Genomic DNA, 18,809 nt, shown 5'->3' on the forward strand with positions numbered 1-18,809 from the left:
GCACCAAGATGCTGATTGATCCCTCAAGATGGTGCTGTTGGATTGTGGGAATCCACCGATCCAAGCTGTCTTCAGCGGCCAAGATCCAAGCTGTCTTCAGCGGCCAAGATCCAAGCTGTCTTCAGCGGCCAAGATCCAAGCAGTCTTTAGCGGCCAAGATCCAAGCAGTCTTTAGCGGCCAAGATCCAAGCAGTCTTCAGCGGTCAAGATCCAAGCAGTCTTCAGCGGCCAAGATCCAGGCAGTCTTCAACGGCCAAGATCCAAGCTGTCTTCAGCGGCCAAGATCCAGGCAGTCTTCAGCGGCCAAGATCCAAGCTGTCTTCAGCGGCCAAGATCCAAGCAGTCTTCAGCGGCCAAGATCCAAGCTGTCTTCAGAGGCCAAGATCCAAGCAGTCGTCAGCGGTCAAGATCCAAGCAGTCTTCAGCGGTCAAGATCCAAGCAGTCTTTAGCGGCCAAGATCCAAGCAGTCTTCAGCGGCCAAGATCCAAGCAGTCTTTAGCGGTCAAGATCCAAGCAGTCTTCAGCGGTCAAGATCCAAGCAGTCTTTAGCGGTCAATATCCAAGCAGTCTTCAGCGGTCAAGATCCAAGCAGTCTTTAGCGGTCAAGATCCAAGCAGTCTTTAGCGGTCAAGATCCAAGCAGTCTTTAGCGGTCAAGATCCAAGCAGTCGTCAGCGGCCAAGATCCAAGCAGTCTTCAGCGGCCAAGATCCAAGCAGTCTTTAGCGGTCAAGATCCAAGCAGTCTTCAGCGGCCAAGATCCAAGCAGTCTTTAGCGGCCAAGATCCAAGCAGTCTTTAGCGGCCAAGATCCAAGCAGTCTTCAGCGGCCAAGATCCAAGCAGTCTTCAGCGGCCAAGATCCAAGCAGTCTTCAGCGGCCAAGATCCAAGCAGTCTTCAGCGGCCAAGATCCAAGCAGTCTTCAGCGGCCAAGATCCAAGCAGTCTTCAGCGGCCAAGATCCAAGCAGTCTTCAGCGGCCAAGATCCAAGCAGTCTTCAGCGGCCAAGATCCAAGCAGTCGTCAGCGACCAAGATCCAAGCAGTCTTCAGCGGCCAAGATCCAAGCAGTCTTCAGCGGCCAAGATCCAAGCTGTCTTCAGCGGCCAAGATCCAAGCAGTCGTCGGCGGCCAAGATCCAAGCAGTCTTCAGCGGCCAAGATCCAAGCAGTCTTTAGCGGCCAAGATCCAGGCAACATCGTTAAAAGCGTGAATATCTTTATATTAATCCCCATGTTGACAGATATTACTATCTCTACAACATCACTATTTCCACAGACATCACTATCTCCACAGACATCACTATATCCATCAGACATCACAAGTTAGCGACAATAATGACTGTAGGCACTGACAAGCCGTGACTATATCACTTGAAAACCCCTCGACTATATCACTAGACTATATCACTACACATACCTTACCTATATCACTAGTCATATACCCGAGTGACATCTCGCATCACCCAAAGACCTTAAACGATGCAATTAAAACCCTAAAAGCACTATCATGTCTAAAATATCAAATTAACACAATCAAATCACACTCCTGACATCTCATTTTTCAAACGATATGATCAGACAAACGTCATGTCACTATTCAGGGAAAATATTTCCCCCCCTGAGCCCACCTCGCTACAAGACAATCACTCAATAAATTTATAGTGATTTTGGACGTCATTAATCAGCCTTGGAAAGTTTCAATAAAGATGTCACACCTGTTCTTCAGACTTCACAATTAAGGACTTCGCCTATCAAGGTAATAAAGTCCTTTGTTAGCTTGTTAATGGTTTTGGTTTGTTTATATTAAAGTAATATATATATATATATATATATATATATATATATATATATATATATATATATATATATATATATATATATATATATATATATATATACAGTGTGTGTGTGTTTGTATAAGCAAGGGAATATTACTTGCTTTAATAATGATAATACTTATCAACTTGCTTGTAAGAATAATAAGACATTCCGAAATCTGCTGATAAAGATAAAACTACAATGAGGGAGATTATTCTATTAGTAATCCTAAATTCCACTATTTATCTTTCTAATTAGTTACTGATGGTGTCATTCCTTCAAGTGAAGATGAAAACAGCCACAAACTATCTGAAGATAATTACTGAAAGCACAGAAGATTTCCTGCACAAACTGCTTTCAGTGGGACAATTGCAACCAGCGAGTTGAAGCAATTCTCAACTAGAACAACATTCACATTTAAAGAGGTAATTTCGAAGCTGTAGTATCATAGATTAGACATAAAGTATTAGTACTTTGTTCTTCAGTCATTAATGCATTCGCTGTGTTGTCCAGAGATATCCTGCGTAATTCACTATTTACTAAGTAGCACTCCAGGTTGCAATTCTTTTGACCATGTTGTGGTGCAGTCTATTAAGGCGCGTCTGGAATCATCCCGGACGTAGGTTCGAAGCCCCGAAATCATCCCATGATAACCCCCAAGATAACCTCGTCGAGGACCGAGCTGCGGGGATGTTAAGCCCCGAAACCATCTCAAGATAACCTCAAGATAACCTCCTGATTGGCTGGGAGGAAGAGATGAAGCTGTATTTCACTCATTTTATGCAACGCTAAATCTAACGTCTTCATCTTTATGCATTCTCCGTATTTTTTATACTCAAGTATTTCTTGATATCTGAAAGGTTATTCAATAAGTATATTACGGTATCCTAATCTGAAGGTTATCTAATATTACAGAAACTTTTTCATTAATACTCTGAATATTATACTCGATGGACCCTTTAAAACGTTAATTTATACATTGACTGTTCCTTCTGTATAATCTTTTAGACTATAAATAAAATCGATCAATATAATACAATTATTAATCTAAATTTCACTTGCATCAGGTAATGCAAAATTCAATATTGTATAAACGGGCGTGAGACACTATTTTCTCTATATATTGTATTATTTCTAAATATACATCATAAACAACTTTGAAATTAGGGAAATGTTTAAGTACGTGAGATATATAATACATTATTTTTTTTTAATGGTAAATAATTGTTGCCAAATCACAGAAATAATGAGTTTTCGCATTATTTAATATATATAGCTGTAATTGAGAAACTCGTAGACTATGAATACAGCATAGATACTAGTGCTTCATGGGGCCTCGTAGCCTGGTGGATAGCGCGCAGGACTCGTAATTCTGTGGCGCGGGTTCGATTCCCGCACGAGGCAGAAACAAATGGGCAAAGTTTCTTTCACCCTAAATGCCCCTGTTACCTAGCAGTAAATAGGTACCTGGGAGTTAGTCAGCTGTCACGGGCTGCTTCCTGGGGGTGGAGGCCTGGTCGAGGACCGGGCCGCGGGGACACTAAAGCCCCGAAATCATCTCAAGATAACCTCAAGAAGATGGTACAGGTACAAGTAGCATAGCAGTACAAAACACAAATTCAACTACTATACAGGAAAAAAATATGGTTTAATAAGAGGCGGACACAGAAACAGTGCAATAGTATCGACAGGGAAGTATTGATTACTTGGGTCTGAAGTCACCTCAACCCTCCCAGCTCCCTCGTATCCCAAACACCGCAAGTTAAACACGGGTTCTCCTGGCCCTGAACGCCAGTCTTGGCTTTCCTCCCTTACCTCTCGCCCCAACCGCTTCGACGCTACCCCATTTCTCCTGCACCCCCGTTTCCCCCTCTTTCCCAGCCTCCCTATCCCCCCACCTCCCATTCCAGAGACGTCGGACATGTTAGCAGCATCCACCCATCTTCACTATTCTGCTTAGATTTGCATCTCTGTTTTCTCTTCCACATTGCTCTTCTCAAACTCATCTCCGCAGATAGTGTGAGATGCAGAATCTTCGTCTCCTTGTAAAATGAATGCTTCAAAAGCTGTTTTTTTGATGGTATGATGTTTTGTGCATTTGTCTTCTGCCTGTTACAGCTGGTTACCTGTGATATCTTTTGCACCTGTTATAGAGGTATATTTGTCGTATCTTTTGCCCCCTGTTGCATCTGTTCACCTGTGGTACACCTGTCACAGCTGTACACCTGAGGTATATCTGCCCAGTTCGTTTCAACGACGCAAGCTGTTCTACTCCCAAGCCAAGTGAATACCATTAACAGCTAAATGAACATAATTTGAACATGCAATAATACTAGTTTTGTAAACCTTTTCTTCCCCTTTCTTTAAATCTTAATTTATTGTTGGGTTATTGTTTAATATTTCCAAACACTTAACAAGAGTTCTATCGTTCATCATTTGATACAAATGGCTGAGATTTAATCATAATATCTACATGATTTTTCTTTCTCAATAATATTTCTATAATAATATAACTAATAACATATTTCTTTCGGTTTTTCTTTCTCAATAATATTTCTATAATAATATAACTATAATAATAATGATGACCAGACCACACACTAGAAATTGAAGAGACGACGACGTTTCGGTCCGTCCTGGACCATTCTCAAGTCGATTGTCGACTGAGAATGGTCCAGGACGGACCGAAACGTCGTCGTCTCTTCAATTTCTAGTGTGTGGTCTGGTCATCATACTTCAGCCACGTTATTGTGACTCATCGCCTGTATAATAATAATATTTCTTTCGTTTTTTCTTTCTCAATAAACCATGAGTTTCATGCTTTTATAATCTTTTCTAATTGCAAGTTTCTACAGATTTCAAGTTACGATCTATTACTAAATGAAGATTTTAAAGATTCTATGTTGTCTAGAGTCATATATACTTGTAATAAAATGCGAATCTCGAATCATTTGCTGACAGATAAAGCTTTTGGAAATCTGTATATATCTGTATGAATTGAAGGAGGGGAAAGGAGCTATCAGGGGGAAAGCGCCAAGCCATCACGACTATAACACTGGGTCAGGATAAGGATTTGGGATGGGACGGGGGAAAGGAATGGTGCCCAACCACTTGTGGACGGTCGAGGATTGAGATAATTGTGTGTTTACAAAGAGATTATATTTAAGTGTACTTTAGTAGTGATTAGCTCCGCAGACCAGGTTACATAGCGCAGTTCTACAGCCTGGTGGACCAAGCTCTCACAAGTCAAGCCTGGCCTGCGGGCCGCTCCAAGCAACAGCCTGGTGGACCAAGCTCTCACAAGTCAAGCCTGGCCTCGGGCCGCTCCAAGCAACAGCCTGGTGGACCAAGCTCTCACAAGTCAAGCCTGGCCTGCGGGCCGCTCCAAGCAACAGCCTGTTGGACCAAGCTCTCACAAGTCAAGCCTGGCCTCGGGCCGCTCCAAGCAACAGCCTGGTGGACCAAGCTCTCACAAGTCAAGCCTGGCCTCGGGCCGGGCTTGGGGAGTAGAAGAACTCCCAGAACCCCATCAACCAGGTATATGTGGGCCTGCGGGCCGCTCCAAGCAACAGCCTGGTGGACCAAACTCTCACAAGTCAAGCCTGGCCTCGGGCCGGGCTTGGGGAGTAGAAGAACTCCCAGAACCCCATCAAGCAGGTATGAACCAGGTAGCACCTTACTTGTTATAGCAACATTTATATTTTCATATACAAGTTGCAAACACAGTCATCGCTCCGGCATAGACTAATACCTCGCAATAATTTCGTTCATAACCTATTCCTCAAACCTAAAACCATTCTAATAGCATAAGCACCAGTAAGCGACGCTACATTAGTCACTAAGGCCTGGTCTCTTTAGGCGAAGGGGGTTATAAATTGGAGACTTATTCCATACTGTTTACATGGACCATTTAGATGTGTAATCTGCACTTCGGCTGCTCCTCCTCGGAATAAATAGGCCAGTCTAAGAGACTGGCCTATGTAACCCTATTTTTGTCTGCTTTTCACATATATCAGCTACAGTTTCGAAATTGGTATATGCCGTTATCTTGAGGTTATATTGAGATGATTTCGGGGCTTTAGTGTCCCCGCGGCCCGGTCCTCGACCAGGCCTCTACCCCCAGGAAGCAGCCCGTGACAGCTGACTAACACCCAGGTACCTATTTTACTGCTAGGTAACAGGGGCATAGAGTGAAAGAAACTCTGCACATTGTTTCTCGCCGGTGCCTGGGATCGAACCCAGGACCACAGGATCACAAGTCCAGAGTGCTGTCCGCTCGGCCGACCGGCTCCCTTTTCCCGACCAAAATGCAGAACATTTTGAACATCACTTTAAATTCAGAAAAAATGAACATATTATAAGAAATATTGCCAATATCTTTTTGTTTTTTTACAAAGGTGATACAGGAACAGACGACTGCTGACTCCTGTTAACAGACTGAGAGTTTGTCTTCCCCATAGTTCATGGTAAGTCTTACTAACGACCCGTCAATCGTTTAACAATCAGGTTCCCAATTACTGCTGAGTGAACAAAGGCGTACAGTTTACTAACGAACGGAGAGACGATTGTACAGAGTTACCAACGTCTTGTGTTTCATGAACTTCAGCAGTTAAACGAAAAACCTTCGTTTACCTCTTAAAGGCGATAACGAAGTACTGTCGTTAATTGTTTGTTGCATGAAACTACCAGTTTTGATGATTGATGATTACAACCTTCATATAAAGACCGACCTCGATAACTGAATAACTGATATGGCGATTAGCTATGATTATGTAGATTAGATATAGGAACCAGGCTATATAACCCCAGCTTGATATATGGACCGTCCTTGTTAATGCAGACTAGATATAGGGACCAGCCTTCGTAATGGAGACCAGATATAACGACATTCTTTTATAACGTAGACTAGATAACGACCGCCTTGATAACGCGGGCCAGTTTAAGTAAGAAGGAAAGCCAGATATAATGATGGTCTTAAGTACATAGACCAGATATAATGAAGGTCTTAAGTACAAAGACCAGATATAATGACAGCCTTAGGAAGGAAAGCCGGATATAATGGCCACCATAAGAACAAAGGCTAGATATAATGACAGCCATGATAACGCTGAAAAGTTCTAGGAATTAGCTAAGACAGACTAGATATAACGAAAGCCTTGAGTGATAATATCCATGTATAGCGGCACACTCCTTATTAATGTAAATCGGGTGTAACGACCAGACTGAGGGTGAGGTAAACTCGATATTACGACCTGCGTAAGTGATGCGCACCTTATGGAACGACCGGTCTCAGGTACTCAAACCAGCTATTAACGACCCACCTCGTTTAACGGCCATTTATCTCCTTCGTTTCATAGTTTCTGATCGTGTTTCTTAAGGGAAACGAAACGCTGGTTTAAGAATATATTATTTTTTTTAGAAAGAATATTTAAGATTATTTAAGAATAAAGTTAAGGATAAAAGTATCTTATCCCTCAGTCATCAATTATTTCAGGGCTTCTTGAGGTTATCCTGAGGTTATCTTGAGATGATTTCGGGGCTTAGCGTCCCCGCGGCCCGGTCCTCGACCAGGCCTCCTTTTTGTTACACATCCCCCAGGAAGCAGCCCGTAGCAGCTGTCTAACTCCCAGGTACCTAAGGAGGCCTGGTCGGGTTATCTTCTATCTTGAGGTTATCTTGAGATGATTTCGGGGCTTAGTGTCCCCGCGGCCCGGTCCTCGACCAGGCCTCCACCCCCAGGAAGCAGCCCGTGACAGCTAACTAACACCCAGGTACCTATTTACTGCTAGATAACAGGAGCATAGGGTGAAAGAAACTCTACCCATTGTTTCTCGCCGGAGAAGTGGGGACCGGGCCGCGGGGACGCTAAGCCCCGAAATCATCTCAAGATAACCCTGATGGCAGGCTCAGAATTTGGTTCACAGTACATATAGTACTGTACTATATGTACAGTACTGTTTTGGGCATTTTGGGCATTCGTGCTTCGACATACAGGTTAGGTACGGTCGGAGAGGGTCGTACGTCTTGACTTACGACGCGTACCACGACGTAGCGGCTACGTCGTAGAGATTCGTAAGATTAAGAGCACATAACTACCCTGACCAATGCTTAATAAGATTAATAAGATTAATAAGATTGTAATAATAAACAAACATACAAATGTATTAATTTACGTCTAATATCTCCAAACGTCTTATAAACGTTCATTGTTTATGTTTCCAAAGTGTTTGATAATACAATGCATTTCCAAGTTTGTCATTCATGAAACGTTTTAATAATTCATTATTTAAATTCACTTCACTGGACGGGTCTGTCACATTGGTTCCTTATTCATTGTCCTCAATTATTCTTGGTGTCTCTCTCCTTCCCTCATCTGTCATTCCCAGGATCTTCAATGCCAGTCCACTTCTCCACTAATAACATTTCCCCCTTCCCACACCTCTCTCTCTCTCTCTCTCACTCTCACTCTCACACACACTCTCTCTCTCTCTCTCTCTCTCTCTCTCTCTCTCTCTCTCTCTCTCTCTCTCTCTCTCTCTCTCTCTCTCTCTCTCTCTCTCTCTCTCTCTCTCTCTCTCTCTCTCTCTCACTCTCTCATACACTCTCTCTCTCTCTCTCTCTCTCTCTCTCTCTCTCTCTCTCTCTCTCTCTCTCTCTCTCTCACACACTCTCTCTCTCTCTATTATATTTTACGGGGGAAATGAATGGTGCCCCAATATAATAGTGAAATAGAGAGAGAGAGAGAGAGAGAGAGAGAGAGAGAGAGAGAGAGAGAGAGAGAGAGAGAGAGAGAGAGAGAGAGAGAGAGAGAGAGAGAGTGAGAGAGAGAGAGAGAGAGAGAGAGAGAGAGAGAGAGAGAGAGAGAGAGGAGAGAGAGAGAGAGAGAGAGAGAGAGAGAGAGAGAGAGAGAGAGAGGCACCATTCATTTCCCCCGTCCCATCCCAAATCCTTATCCTGCGTAATGGCTTGGCGCTTTCCCTTGATAATTCCTTCCTTCCCCTCTCTCTCTCTCTCATACCCCAGCTTTATCAGCGTCTGGGTATTCCCATTTGTTAGTCTCCATCACCCTCTGTTTTGTTTTTATTTAGTTCATATTCTTCCCTTCTTTCTCTGGAAGATTTTCTCTCTTCCATTCTTTTCTTCCCCTCTTCCGTTCCTTGTTTCTGTCCTTGCTGCCTATCCCTCGTGACTTGTTTCCTATCTCCTATTCCCCCCTTTCGTAACATCACACTTCTGTCACTTTCTTCTGTTCCTCTTTGCCTTTTGGTCTCTCAATCTGTTACTCTTGCTTCCCCTTTCTTCACTCTTCTTTTCCATTCTTCATTGTGCTTGTTTCAGTTTTTCTATCATTGAATAAGTTTGATTCTGAATGATTTTTTGATTCTGATTCTGAATGAATGATGAATGAATGATATCTGAATGATTTTTTTCGGTAGTAATTTTATATATTTCAGTATCTGTCTGTCTAACACTTCAACTGTCTCTCTGGCCCGTCTCAAGCTGTCTGTCTGTCTAAATCTTCACCAACTCTGTCTGGTCTATCGCCAGTTGACTGTCCTATTTCGCCCCATCACCTGTTTAAACATCCGTTATCATATTTGTTTCACTTTATCGCATCATATCTTATTCCTGTTTATCATTCTCGACGGTCATTTATCATTTAACAGTATGTCCCATTCATTACCCATTTATCACCCCTTCAATCATACCTTCCCCATTAACCCATTCGTTATCTAAATATTAATAATCTAATACCCATATCCTTCTTATCAACACAAGTCATGTAGTTTAAGATTTTGTTCAGTTTGTTCAATGTTCTTGCTCTCTGTTCTGGTCTGTGTTCTTGTTGTCTGTTTTATGCTCTTATCTTTCAGAGTAAGAGGGCAGAGTTTCTTTCACCCTATGCCCCTGTTACCTAGCAGTAAAATAGGTACCTGGGTGTTAGTCAGCTGTCACGGGCTGCTTCCTGGGGGTGGAGGCCTGGTCGAGGACCGGGCCGCGGGGACACTAAAGCCCCGAAATCATCTCAAGATAACCTCAAGATAACCTCAAGATAACCTTCTAATATATGCTCCTGCTGTCTATTCTATGACACTTTATCTGTTTTTTTATAATTTTCCGTCTCAGAATAACTACTTTCTTAAACTTGTCTCGTACCATTTATCCTCTTTATCTATTCCCCTATCCCACAACTCCGCTTCAGTTCCTGTCCTTCCCTGTCTCTTTTCCCCCTGTCCTCTATCCCGGACGCCGCGGCAACTTTACCTCTAAACAAAAATAAACAAATGGAGTTTTCCTGATTTAACAGCTCGGACTCTCTCTCACGCCACTGTTAAAGGCTACTACATTTTCCACAACAATATCCTTCTAACACGGGTAGTTAAGCCCCGTACTCGATTACTCTTGTCTCTGATGGCTTCTCTTGCTGGTACTCAAATGAAAAGTGCAATTATCTCTTTACCTTTGCAACCGTGTCACAGAGTTGGGGAAGAGAGGTGGTGGTGTGTAGCTGTTGCGAGAGTATATATATATGCTCTGACCTTCAAAACTTTTTGGTGTTTTTAAAACACCTCGCTGTTAGCAGGAAGCTTGACCAATTTATCCAGTTGCACACTTCGCTACATCACCTTTAGGTTAGACGAGTTTTAACCTACACATGTTTTCCCACTCTATATGTTCTGTTGTTTTCTAGTGCAATATTGAACGGTCATTTAAAAATTGTTTCTGTATTTCTTTCAAGTTTGTGGCTTAGGTCAAATATATTTAATAGCAAACGAATGTATTGTGAATTAATTTCTGATATTTCCCGACTATAATTACCTGAATACCTTTAAGTGTTCACATCTGTTTCAGCGTGAAATTGAACAAAAATACATCATACAACATCGGATATATTGCGGACGGCCAATGGCATGATCTCTAGCATGGACTAAAACTGGAACAAGCTTTGCTGGGCGTAAAAGACCATTAAGTGGGTTTAAGTGTGCCTACATCCATTACTCAGTGTGTTGTAGTGGAGATTGTCTCCAGTTTTGTCCACTGTGTTAATGGCTTCATCCGCGGTTATTTGCAACAGGTTAGTTGCTATTGCTGTACACTGAGAGAGGTTTCGTGGGTGATACTCTTTATATATTATATATATGCAATTGACAATCACTAAACACTGATCACTTGTATGCGGAAAATCCACAGAGAAATGGGAAACAGAGATGAACGTTACGGCCGATCTGAGCCTTTGTCAACACCTGACTGATCAGGTCAGGTGTTGTGTGTATATATATATATATATATATATATATATATATATATATATATATATATATATATATATATATATATATATATATCATGAAGCATGACCTCAGAATGTCGGAACGCGACATCAGACAGTCAGGGAATGACATCAGACAGTCCAGGAATGACATCAGACAGTCCAGGAATGACATCAGACAGCCAGGGAATAACTTTACCTGATCAAGGCTAACCTAACCTAACCTAACCTAGTTCAATCTAACCTATCCTAGCCGACCCAAGCCCAGCCCAAACCAACCTAACCTCTCTTCCAGCTACATTTAAACAGACTGTGTTATCTTGAGGTTATCTTGAGATGATTTCGGGCCTTAGCGTCCCCGCGGCCGGTCCAATTTGATTGAAATTACAATTTGAAATTGCAATTTGATTGCAAATCCAAAAACGCGACTTCAGTTGGATATAACAAAATATAGCCATTACTGCCGCATATATTAAATAGTGCCAATCAAAGATTTGTGTCATGAATACAAAACTATTCTTGGAAGGTGTAAAAAATAGAGCCCGTCCCAGTCGGGTTTGCAAAATAGAGCCCTTCGTGCCGGATATATAAAATAGAGTGGTGTGTACCTGTTCAATAAAATAGAGTTCAGCTGGGTAGAACAATAGAGCCTTGTATGGCCGGGTATACATAATAAAGCCGTCTCTGGCAGTTGTGTGAACAAAATAATAGTCATATCTACCTGTCTGTTATATAAAATAGAGCTGGCTCTATTTGTGCGTGACCCCGACTCTATGCTGGGTGACCTCTGATCGCGTCATCCATACATGCAACCCCCTTGTTAGAGCCCTGCTTGTTAGAGTCCCCGATTGTTAGAGTCCCGCTTGTTAGAGTCCCCCTTGTTAGAGTTCCGCTTGTTAGAGCCCTGCTTGTTAGAGTTCCACCCTTGTTAAAGCCGCTACACCACAACTATGTTCTCACAAGCAATATAAATATCAATATATATATATATATATATATATATATATATATATATATATATATATATATATATATATATATATATATATATATATATATATATAATCACTGTTACATGGAGGATTTAAATCCATTTGATAACATTAAAACTCTTTAAAGAAACCATGCAAGCTGACTTTCAACCCATTCAAGCTCACTTTCAACCCATTCAAGCTCACTTTCAACCCATGCAAGATCACTTCTAACCCATTCAAGCTCACTTCTACCTATTCACGTCTTCAGCAACAAACATATCTCACAACGTCTAATCTCTCTCTCTCTCTCTCTCTTTCTAAAATATAATTTCAGTAACAGGTAAAAATGATGACATCTGGAATATTACAAGGAACTGTACAATATTATACCACCCGTCAAACGACTCTATATTGCCTCGGGGTCTTCCTTCCTCAGCTGTCTCCCGTGTGTGTAATCCGCTTCAACAGCTCCTCTTAACTCTTTAATACGAAAAACACAAAATAAAAATTATTTAATTTCCGCTCAAATTAAATGAAAAAGGCCTCTATTGATTCGTTAAATATTGTAGTTTTGATCTATTTCCACTATTCTCGTCCCACTCACGCCTGAAGGTAGAATTGCGGTGTTCCAGGGCTACTCTGATGTCTCAAGGCTTACCTATACGTCTGAAGACTTACCTACACGTCTGAAGGCTTACCTACACGTCTGAAGGCTTACCTACCCGTCTGAAGGCTTACGTACACGTCTGAAGGCTTACCTACATGTCTGAAGCCTTACCTACACGTCTGAAGGCTTACCTACACGTCTGAAGACTTACCTACACGTCTGAAGCCTTATCTACACGTCTGAAGCCTTACCTACACGTCTCAAAGTTTATCTATACTTCTGAAGTTTACCATGCCTAGTTTCAGCCCTTAAGCCGTTAGATTCGGTCTTTCCTCGCTACATCGTAAGTCTGAAGCAAAGCCTTCACCCTAGCTGAAGCTTCAAGCCTGGGCCCTAGCACCCTAGCTGATGCTTCAAGCCTGGGCCCCTACTCTTCTGAAGCAAAGTCTTCACCCTAACTGAAGCTTCAAGCCTGGGCCCTACTCTTCTGAAGCAAAGCCTTCACCCTAGTTGAAGCCTCAAGCCTGGGCCCTAGCACCCTAGCTGAAGCTTCAAGCCTGGGCCCTACTCTTCTGAAGCAAAGCCTTCACCCTAGTTGAAGCCTCAAGCCTGGGCTCTAGCACCCTAGCTGAAGCTTCAAGCCTGGGCCCTACTCTTCTGAAGCAAAGCCTTCACCCTAGTTGAAGCCTGAGATCTACTGATCAAAAGCAAAGCCTTCCCCTTAGCTGAAGCTTCAAGCTTCCCCGTCTCAGTAGACGTGGGTACATCTACTGAGAATGGAACACAAGAGGACGAGCTTCGTTGTGTTCCATTAGAACACCTCAGCAGGCTCATCGCCTCCTTTGTCTCTAAGATAATGAAGGCGATTCGAAAATGAATTAATATCTCGCGGTGTTGCTTACAGAAACTGCTCCTCCTTTGTAGCAGAGGATGAGTGGTTGTGGGCGGCCCAAAATGGAGAGATGTGCGCGCCAGAGACACATATAAGGACTCTAGTCCTTAATTAACAACGCTGTTAAGGTCGCGTTTGTCCTTACCTGGTATGGAATGACGTCTAGCAAGGTGCGTAGATGAGGAATTTATTGCTGCAGGTAATTCAACCACCTGAAGGATGTCTCGGGTACCAGATAGTCCTGTTTACCTAAATTATTAAATGTAATGTGTGTATGTAAGACTCCACTCGCTTGCTCATGGAAATGAACATACAGGTGTATTAATGGGCTCCTCGGTACATTTCTTGGGTGTTCTTTTAGCTGGTGTATGTATTATACTTTTGGCAACAAGCTGTTTGGTCACTGGAGCTCTCTGAAGGGTCGATCGAGCTCCCAGAAGGTCGATCGAGCTCCATAAGGTCGATTGAGCTCCCTGAAGGTCGATTGAGCTCCCTGAAGGTCGATTGAGCTCCCAGAAGGTCGATTGAGCTCTCTGAAGGTCGATTGAGCTCCCAGAAGGTTGATTGAGCTCCCAGAAGGTCGATCGAGCTCCCAGAAGGTCGACTGAGCTCCATAAGGTCGATTGAGCTCCCTGAAGGTCGATTGAGCTCCCTGGAGGTCGATTGAGCTCCCTGAAGGTCGATTGAGCTCCCAGAAGGTCGATTGAGCTCCCTGAAGGTCGATTGAGCTCCCAGAAGGTCGATTGAGCTCCCAGAAGGTCGATCGAGCTCCCAGAAGGTCGACTGAGCTCCATAAGGTCGATTGAGCTCCCTGAAGGTCGATTGAGCTCCCTGGAGGTCGATTGAGCTCCCTGAAGGTCGATTGAGCTCCCAGAAGGTCGATTGAGCTCCCTGAAGGTCGATTGAGCTCCCAGAAGGTCGATTGAGCTCCCAGAAGGTCGATCGAGCTCCCAGAAGGTCGATTGAGCTCCCTGAAGTGTTTTGTATCAAACAATGCTGCGGAAATATTCGCTGGCAATGAGACAGCAATAATATTTATGTGTAGTTTGGGGGATTTTTTTGTATTAAGTTGGAAAAATAGTGTCGATTATGTAGCACAAGCCACATACAGACACCAACATGGTAGCACAAGCCACATACAGACACCAACATGGTAGCACAAGCCACATACAGACACCAACATGGTAGAACAACATACTCACAGACACCAACATAAGAGAACAACATACACACAGACACCAACATGGGAGAACAGCATACACACAGACACCAACATAGGAGAACAACGTACACACAGACATCAACATGCAAGAACAACATACACACAGACACCAACATGAGAGAACAACATACACACAGACACCAACATGGGAGAACAACATACACACAGACACCAACATAATAGGACAACATACACACAGACACCAACATGCAAGAACAACATACCCACAGACACCAACATAGGAGAACACAGCCTCCACACAGACACCAACATAGGAGAACACAGCCTCCACACAGACACCAACATAATAGAACAACATACCCACACACACCAACATAATAGAATAACATACCCACAGACACCAACATAATAGAACAACATACACACGTGAACAAATCCTCACAAGCATCACTGATCACAGTCACGTGTTTTACCTGCATTTAAAGTCAGATATACAAGTTCTTAGACTCGTGCGATACAAGTTCCCATTCCAGCCACAACTTTAAAATAGAATACATCAAAATAATTAATAATCTCCTTGAGTAAGAGTTACTTTGAACAGCGTCTTGAATTGACGTCTCAGGCATTAGCAATGCCCTCAAGGCGGGTACCAGGAAGGCTATCTAATACCTCACACTCCATCAGTTTATCAAATCAACGACAGTGAATTCAGCATTTACGTCTGATGAGTTATATTGACAGGTATTGGCCGGGAGACGGCGACTGTATATTAATTATGCGATATTCCGAAATCCTTACATTTTTCCACTAACATTTCGGCAGTATTGACAAGGTTAGTGTGTCTGAGGATTGACACATCACTATTCTGGTATGTTAATTATTGTGATTAATTAGTAGTCGAGAGAATAGTCAATATTGGGGAATGTTTTATATGTGTATATCTATTATATACCTATGTACTTGTTTATATAAAATGTGACATTTTTGCTTTAAAAAATGTGACACTTTATGTAGAATCATTCAATCTCAAGTTATGTTTTCAGATAGGCGCGATGACGTCAGAGACAGACAGGCGTGCCAACCTATGAAAGACAAAGTCATCTGTATTGATGTCCTTCGACTCTCTGAAGGTGAGGCCAAGGCTGGAACAAAATGGCGGAAGACCTCGTATAAGTCTCAGAGATGCGTATGTGTGTGTGTGTGTGTGTGTTCGTTCTTGCTGCACTTTTGGCTTATTGATTTCTTATGCACACTGGCTTTGGTTAACGCCACACCTTGGCAGGTTGGTACGAGGCTTCACCTACACATGTTGTGATAGACTGTGCAACAATGTGTCAATGTTTTCAAAGATAATTTGTTTTATTTTCATGAAAAATGTTTATGGTAGCGGGGTAGGGAGGACTATAGCGTGTTAGCGTGCGACAAGAAGCCCAGCTACGTGCCTACCGTCGGTTCAACAAGCCTGCGGGGATTAATACAGCACACAGGAATATCTCTCCAGTGTCCGTCTTAGAGACTGGAAATTCTATACACCTTCACTTCTCACCAGACGGCCAAATCTTCGTCTGCCGGAGGGAGCGAGAGAGAGCAACAGGGAGGAGAAATTCTGAAACATCTAGAATCCAATTTCCTCGTAACACTAGCATCCTGACAATCTAATTATGATGCTGTACCCTGGCTTCCTCCACCAAGGCCCTGAGGCTACCCTGCCTCTGACCCTTAGATGCTTCTACAGGTTACACAAGATGGCCGCCTGAATTTCAATAGATTTCGCCTGCATATATATTGAAGATATCGTTAGCGTCGGGTTTCATTTCCGATCGTATGGGTTTAATTATGGTACAGCCGTGTTCTGGGCCCTCGTGTTGGGGGGGGGGGTGAAGCGATGATTGGTGATGCTTGAACTACGTCTTTAAGATGATAGTGAGGAATGTGTGAATTAAATGAGATCTGGAGAAGGTCTTCCATATTTCATCATATAAGTCTTGGCCATCATCACAACACATCCATTAGCCGGCCAAGACCGTGCTCTCCCGCACAAAATGGCGTCCGAGATTCCCCCCACTTCCTCCTCCTTCTCCTTTCCCCCCTTTGGCCGCCTTCCTCCTCCTCCTCCTCATCCTTCCCGACTCTCTTCTCTTCCGAGAACCTCCTGCTTCTCTCTCCCTCCCTCTCCCTCACTCTCCCTCCCTCCCACCTCGCCGGCACTGGCTGGCTGCTGGGTGCCTCTCTCCACCTCTCTCCCTACCCTCTATCCCTACCCTCTCTCCCTACCCTCTATCCCTACCCACTCTCCCTACCCTCTATCCCTACCCACTGCCTCCTGTGCGTCTGCCTCTATTAAGCTCCTCCTACTCCTTCTAGTGCCAGGGATTGAAACATTTTCTCATCAACCATAAGGGCATTCTTTGTGTCTTACGAGTGTATCTTCAGGTGTGTGTGTGTGTGTGTGTGTGTGTGTGTGTGTGTGTGTGTGTGTGTGTGTGTGTGTGTGTGTGTGTGTGTGTGTGTGTGTGTGTGTGGTAGATGTACGGAAACATACTTGCTGTCTATTCCTGGCAGGTGCCTTAAAATAAGTTATGGGATCTTGAAGGCCAGCACGTACATATGTCTCTAATATTGTAGTTGATTTCTAAATTGTAATAGTATTTTTGATTTGCCCTGACACACTTATATCTGTTGCTCAAGTTATCTGTCTCTGCTAGTGTCCCCAGTTGAGAAGTTTCTCATTCATCCATAACATTATACATCACTATCACCTTTTCCTCTACCCTTCCTTTTATCTTGCCTTAGTGGGTCCGTCTCTGACTCCCAGCATCCCTCCCTCTCCCTCCCTCCCTCCTTCTCCCTCTCTCTCTCCCTCTGGCGAGAGCAGACAGCGTGCGCCTTCGTCCTGTCGTCCGCTACGTATCCCCTCTGGCTCCATCTTTGCTTTAGTATTGTTTTGAATAATCTAGAGAAACAACCGACCGGTTAGTTCTCTAGCTACTCCTTCCTTAATACTTGTATATGTGTGAGTGTGAGAGAATGTATCACCTATTGGCGCTTGCAGGATCGAGCTCTAGTTCTCGGACCCTTGCTTCTCTAGTCTTCAGGGGACAGGTCTGGTGTGATATCAATCCCCAAGTCTCTCTCTCTCTCTCTGATTCTAGAAGAATTTCATCTGACAAATGATACCTTGTATCTGGCCTCCTGCTTCCTACACTTATCTTCATTACATTACATCTGCTCGGGTTAAACTCTAACAACCATTTGTTGGACCATTCCTTCAGTTTGTCCAGGTCTTCTTGAAGCCTCATGTCAAAATTATGAGAAGGATTAAGACCGAGGAGGACATCCTCTGTCTTAATCCTTCTCATAATTTTGGCATTATCTTGCCACACACACACACACACGTGTGTGTGTGTGTACTCACCTATTTGTACTCACCTATTTGTGCCTGCAGGATCGAGCATTGACTCTTGGATCCCGCCTTTCCAGCAATCGGTTGTTTACAGCAATGACTCCTGTCCCAGTTCCCTATCATACCTAGTTTTAAAAGTATGAATAGTATTTGCTTCCACAACCTGTTCCCAAAGTGCATTCCATTTTTGTGTGTGTGTGTGTGTGTGTGTGTGTGTGTGTGTGTGTGTGTGTGTGTGTGTGTGTGTGTGTGTGTGTGTGTGTGTGTGTGTGTGTGTGTGTGTGTGCCCGTACACATATGATAGTCTAGATGTTTGCTAAGTTTTCGCGTGAGACTTTTCAAGTCCTGTTTATTGTCAGGGACCTTTGTGATATCTTCACTGGTGTAAAAACACTTGTAAACATTTTTTTTTACATCGCTACCGGCGCCGATATCCTAGTTTTATCCAGCTGTTTACACCTATGGTTCAATTGTGTTCACCACTGAGTCACATCCAACTGTTCAAAGCCAATGTTATTGTTCAATTTTGTCACACGATTTGTTAATTTTATATATTTTGTTATCCAAAATTTGTCTCTCCCTCTTTCTCTCCACTTTACCTCATCACTTACTAATTCTATTTAGCTTTCCTCCCCTCCAAGGATCTTGTTTCTCTTCTTATG

General features: G+C 43.1%; 1 long non-coding RNA gene across 1 annotated transcript; it reads left to right on the forward strand.

Annotated features, from left to right (window-relative positions):
* The first annotated feature begins 1,111 nt into the window (after positions 1 to 1,111).
* On the forward strand, positions 1,112 to 15,875 carry LOC123774165 (uncharacterized). Its single transcript, XR_006774900.2, has 3 exons — positions 1,112 to 1,755; positions 2,076 to 2,242; positions 15,788 to 15,875. It is a non-coding gene; the product is annotated as an uncharacterized lncRNA (long non-coding RNA).
* The last annotated feature ends 2,934 nt before the right edge of the window (positions 15,876 to 18,809 follow it).

The sequence above is a fragment of the Procambarus clarkii genome, chromosome 73 (genome assembly GCF_040958095.1).
Source record: "Procambarus clarkii isolate CNS0578487 chromosome 73, FALCON_Pclarkii_2.0, whole genome shotgun sequence".
Lineage (NCBI taxonomy): Eukaryota > Metazoa > Arthropoda > Malacostraca > Decapoda > Cambaridae > Procambarus > Procambarus clarkii.